The sequence below is a fragment of the Loxodonta africana genome, chromosome 2, assembly GCF_030014295.1.
Source record: "Loxodonta africana isolate mLoxAfr1 chromosome 2, mLoxAfr1.hap2, whole genome shotgun sequence".
Classification (NCBI taxonomy): Eukaryota; Metazoa; Chordata; class Mammalia; order Proboscidea; family Elephantidae; genus Loxodonta; species Loxodonta africana.
The window spans coordinates 64,641,692-64,647,691 of NC_087343.1; positions in this window are offsets into that span (position 1 = coordinate 64,641,692).

Here is a 6,000-nt window from a genome sequence, read left to right on the forward strand (position 1 = left end):
TAGGGATGCAAAATGAGATAGCCCTTTTGGAAGACAGTTTGGTAGTTTCTTACAAAGCTAAGCATAGTCTTACCATATGATCCAACAATTGCACTCCAAACGAGTTAAAACATTTCACACAAAAACCTGCACAAGAATGTTTATAGCAGTTTTATTTATAATTGCCAAAACTTGGAAGCAACCAAGATAACCTTCAATAGGTGAATGCATAAACAGTGGTACATCCATACAGTGAAGTGTGATTTAGTAATTAAAAAAAAAAAAGCTAATAAGTCATGAAAAAAAATATGGAGAAATCTTTAATGCACATTACTAAGTGAAAGAAGCCAGCCTGAAAAGGCTACACACTGTATTATTCCAAAGCCGGCTGCCATCAAGTTGATTCTGACCCATAGCAACCCTATAGGACAGAGTAGAACTGGCCCGTAGGGTTTCCAAGGCTGAAATCTTTATGGAAGCAAACAGCCAAACCTTTCTCCTACAGAGTGTCTTGGTGGGTTCAAACCACCAAACCTTTCGGTTGGACCTCAAGCACTTAACCACTGTGCCACCAGGGCTCCTTATTATTCCAAGTATATGACTTTCTGGAAAGTCAAAACTATACAGACTGTAAAAAGATCAGTGGTTGACAGAGATTCAGAGAACAGAGAGGGAAGAATAGGAGGAACACAGAAAATTTGGGGGACGGCAAACTTGTTCACTATAATGCTCTAACAGCGGATATATAATATTATGTATTTGTCAAAATCCAAAGAAGTGTACATAAAAATATATATATTTATAGTTTAAATCCTGGCTTTGGATGGGTTATTTAAATGGTCTAAGCTTCAGCTTGTAAAACATGAATGATAATACCCTCCTCGCAGAGTTAATGACAAACTTAAGGTAACACATGCCAAAAACACCACAGAATACCTGGCATATGGAAGGCATTTAGAAATAGAAATTATTATGATAAAACAGAACTGATATAAATATTGCCCCCTTACAGTTGAGTCAACTGAGGCTGAAAGAGATTAAATGATTCACCAAGTGACTAAGGCCAGTAAGTGCCAGAAGATCCCAGTTCTACAATCTGCCAAAAGAGTTCTCCACACGGTTTCAAAATCCAAGGTGTTACAAGGGAAAGATTAGTCCAAAGAACTAACGGACCGCAACTAACATGGCCTCCACCAGTCTGAGTCCAGTACAGCTAGATGGTACCCAGCTACCACCACTGACTGCTTTGATAGGGATCACAATATACGGTCCCAGACAGAACTAGAGAAAAATGTAGAATGAAATTCTAACTCACAAAAAAAAAAACACTTACTAGTCTTACAGAAACCAGAGAAACCCCAAGAGTATGGGCCCCAGACACCCTTTTATCTCAATAATGAAGTCACTCCTGAGGTTCACCCTTTACCCAAACATTAGACAGGCCCATAAAACAAAATGAGACTAAAGGGACACACTAGCCCAGGGACAAGGACTAGAAGGCAGGAGGGGACAGGAAAGCTGGTAATAGGGAACCCAAGGTAGAGAAGGGAGAGCGTTTGATATGTCATGGGGTTGTTAACCAATGTTATAAAACAATATGTGTACTAACTATTTGATGAGAAGCTAGTTTGTTCTATAAACCTTCACCTAAAGTACAATTAAAAGAAAAGAAATTGCAAAAAAAAAATTTTTTTAACAAGAAAAAAAAAATCCAAGGTGTTAAAAATAGAATTATTACCAAAACTAGAGTGTTGAAGTCTAGAACTTGAGTAATAGTTGATCCATGCTTTCAGCATCAAAGAAGGTGATTAAATTAAACTCTGCCTTCAGGCTAAGCATCAAAGGTGATTAAATTAAACTCTGCCTTTAGGCTAAGCATCAAAGGTGATTAAATTAAACTCTGCCTTTAGGCTAAGCATCAAAGAAGGTGATTAAATTAAACTTTGCTTTTAGGCTAGTGTTCTCAGTAGGAAGCAAGATTTAATTCAGGAGAATCTTCTCATTTGGATAGAGGCAAAACTTTCTAACTTTGACATGAGTTTTATCTTAACCATCACTCATAACTTTTCTCTGATCAGTTTTCAAAATTTTACTAATCTCAACCCTTCAGTGTGGGTCACCTGCCCATCAACTACAGTAAATATAATTTCTAAAGCAAAAGAGACTTAGAAGCTTGCCACCTCCAGAACACAGCTGGAGCTCATTGGTTGTTAAAATATCATTTAAAATACATAGCTCTTCCCACAAAATTAGATAAAGGTCATTTGAGACCATTTGGAGCCTCCAACAGAAACCCTGGTGGTGTAGCGGTTAAGTGCTATGGCTGCTAACCAAGAGGTCAGCAGTTCAAATCCACCAGGCGCTTCTTGGAAACTATGGGGCAGTTCTACTCTGTACTATAGGGTCGCTGTGAGTTGGAATCGACTCGACGGCAGTGAGTTTGGTTTTTTTTTTTTTTTTTGGTTTGGAACCTCTGACATGTGACAGGGAGAACTTTTCTATCTGTACATTTTCAGTTCTACTGTTGTTGTTAGGTGCTGTCAGGTTGATCACTCACAGTGATCCTTTACATAATAGGACAAAACAGTGCCTGGTGCTGCACCATCCTCACAATCATTGCTATGTTTGAGCCCATCGTGGCACCACTGTGTCAATTCATCTCACTGAGGGATTTCTTCTTTTTCACTGACCCTCTACTTTACTAATATGATGTTCTTTTCCAGGGACTGGTCCCTCCTGATAACATGTCCAAAGTATGTGTCTTAGTATCTAGTGCTGCTATAATAGAAATACCTCAAGTGGATGGCTTTAACAAAGAGAAGTTTATTCTCTCACAGTCCAGTAGGCTAAGAAGTCCAAATTCAGGGTGCCTGCTCCAGAAGAAGGCTTTCTCTCTCTGTCAGCTCTGGAGGAAGGTCCTTCTGATCTGGGATCATCTCAGCACAGGAATCTCAGGTCCAAAGGACACACACTGCTCCCAGCACTGCTTTCTTGGTGGTATGAGGTCCCCAACTCTCTGCTTGTTTTCCTTTCCTTTTTATCTCTTAGAAGATAAAAGGTAGTGCAGGCCATACCCCAAAGAAACTCCCTTTACATTGGATCAGGGATGTGATCTGGTAAGAGTGTTACAATCCGACTCTAATCCTCTTTAACATAAAATTACAATCACAAAATGGAGGACAACTACAGAATACTGGGAATCATGACCTAACCAAGTTGATACACACATTTTTGGGGGGACATAATTCAATCCATGACAGTATGTAAGACAAAGTCTCACTATCCTTGCTTCTAAAGAGCATTTCGGCTGTACTTCTTCCAAGACAGATTTCGTTCTTCTGGCAGTCCACGGTATATTCAATACTCTTCTCCAAAACTATAATTGAAAGGAATTAATTCTCCTTCAGTCTTCCTTATTCATCGTCCAGCTTTCACATGCACATGAGCCAATTGAAAAATAGCATGGCTTGGGTTAGGCGCACCTTAGTCCTCAAAGCGACATCTTTGCTTTTCAACACTTTAAAGAGGTCTTTTGCAGCAGATTTACCCAATGAAATATATTTGATTTCTTGACTGCTGCTTCCATGGGCGTTGATCGTGGATCCAAGTAAAATGAAATCCTTGACAACATCAACCCTTTCTCCATTTATCATGAAGTTGCTTATTGGTCCAGTTGTGAGGATTTTTGTTCTCTTTATGTTGAGGTATAATCCATACTGATTTAATATCAATTCTATTACATAGTTGGGATGTCTTATTCTTCTTGAAATTTCTTTATATTGTTACTACACCTAGCATTATTGACAATAATTTTAGACTCGCCTCCTGACATTAGCAAAATTTCAGAACCTTACAAGAGCAAAATTCGATGAAGCTCTCTGCAGTGAGCCTAACTGAGCTTTTGTGAACTCACTGAAGTAATCTACCAGCATTGAATATCACTCAAAATTCCATATCTTTTTAATGACACAGAATATCTGGAATACAGACAGCCATTCTAGTAAAAATATTAACCCTATAAACAAAAATGGAAAGAGGATCTAGAACACTCCATCCCCTACCTGGTAGAACACAAGTGTAAAAATGGTGTGGCACCAGATCTCCCCTGACTTCACAAGGTGGGAGGACAATCACCATTAACATCAGTCCAAAGCTGATTTCTATTAAGTAGAGGTCAAACATACTTCCACACTTCAACTTTTTACCAATTCTGACACCAGCCATCTCTCCCACTGCACGCCACACTTCTCTACTGGGTTTGATAATTCATTGCAGTGGCCACACAGACCATGTTCACGATTATGAGGTTTATTAGGGAAGTAATAGGTTACAATTCAGAATCAGGATCAACTTGGAAGTAACAGAAACAACTCAGGATACAGCACTTTGATCACTACAACTTCTCAGCCCTGGCCTCTGCTCCTGCTCAGGCAAGTGTTACAGTTCTTTCTTAACATCCATGGATAAGTGCCTGGCTCTGCCAGGAAGCTTCCTGCTTATAAGGCACTCAGCTCTCTTGCTCTTTGGGTCACGGAGCTCACTGTAGCTCACCACGCCATCTCACACTGTTCTCCAGATTCTGCTGCCATGATTTCCCTGCCAGTGGACTCTGTCGTGCTTGCCACCTCTTCTCACCTTCTCATACCATCTCCAGTGTTACATCTGCCGCTGTCTCCTGAGTCTAGGAGGTTCTCAGCACAGGGACACTGGGTCTGAAGGACATGCTCTGCTCCAGGTTCTTCTTGATGATAGTGAGGTTCCTCCCCCAAACTTTGTGATTACATCCCCTTAAGCCAGCAGGATGGCAAAATGGACCAGTCCTCCACAAGGGTTCCATGCATCTTATTTGCATTAGCAAAATTGTCCAGTCCCCTTGGTAGGCCACAAGAACCTTATTTGCATAATCCCACTTAATCATTTTGTGGGATTTACAAGACCATGGCTAGAAGGGCCATATTAAAGTAATTCACTCTACTGCAACAAGTTAAAACATGACATGATCTATAGATCTTATACTTTATCTGCTACAAAGAACACTAAAGTTGTAAATATTTATTTGATTATCTGACCAGTATGCTATTTAGCCAACAAGCATTCCAAGTTATTAGTAAGTTCTCCATCCATTTCTTTATTCTTGGCTATTATTTTCTTAGACTTTCTTTTATATTTGCATTTCTTTGGTACAGGCTTGCCTCATTTGATTGCACTTTGCTTTACTGCACTTCACAAATATTGTGTTTTTTACAAATTGAAGATTTGTGGCAACTCTGCAACAAGCAAGTCTATTGGCGCCACTGTTCAAACAGCATGTGCTCACTTCATGTCTCTGTCACATTTTGGTAATTCTTGTAATATCTCAAACTTTTTCATTATTACTATATCTGTTATAGTGATCTGTGATCAGTGATCTTTGATGTTACTATTGTAATTGTTCTGGGGTGCCACAAACTGTGCCCATATAAGATAGAGAACTTAGTTGATAAATGTTGTATATGTTCTGACTGCTCCGCTGACTGGCCATTCCCAGTCTCTCTCCCTCTCCTTCGGCTTCCCTATTCCCTGAGACACGACAATATTGAAATTAGGCCAGTTAATAACCCTACAAAGGCCTCTAAGTGTTCAAGTGAAAGGAAAAATCACAAGTCTCTCACTTTAAATCAAAAGCTAGAAATGATTAAGCTTAGTGAAGAAGGCATATTGAAAGCCGAGATAGGCCAAAAGCTAGGCCTCTTGCACCAAATAGTTAGCCAAGTTGTTAAAGCAAAGGAAAAGTTCTTGAAGGAAATTAAAAGTGTTACTCCAATGAACACACAAATAATAAGAAAGTAAAACAGCCTTATTGCTGATATGGAGAAAGTTTTAGTGGTCTGGATAGAAGATCAAACCAGTCACAACATTTTCTTAAGCCAAAGCCTAATCCAGAGCAAGATCCTAAGTCTCTTCAATTCTATGAAGACTGAGAGAGGTGAGGAAGCTGCAGAAGAAAAGTTTGAAGCTAGCAGAGGTTGGTTCATGAGGTTT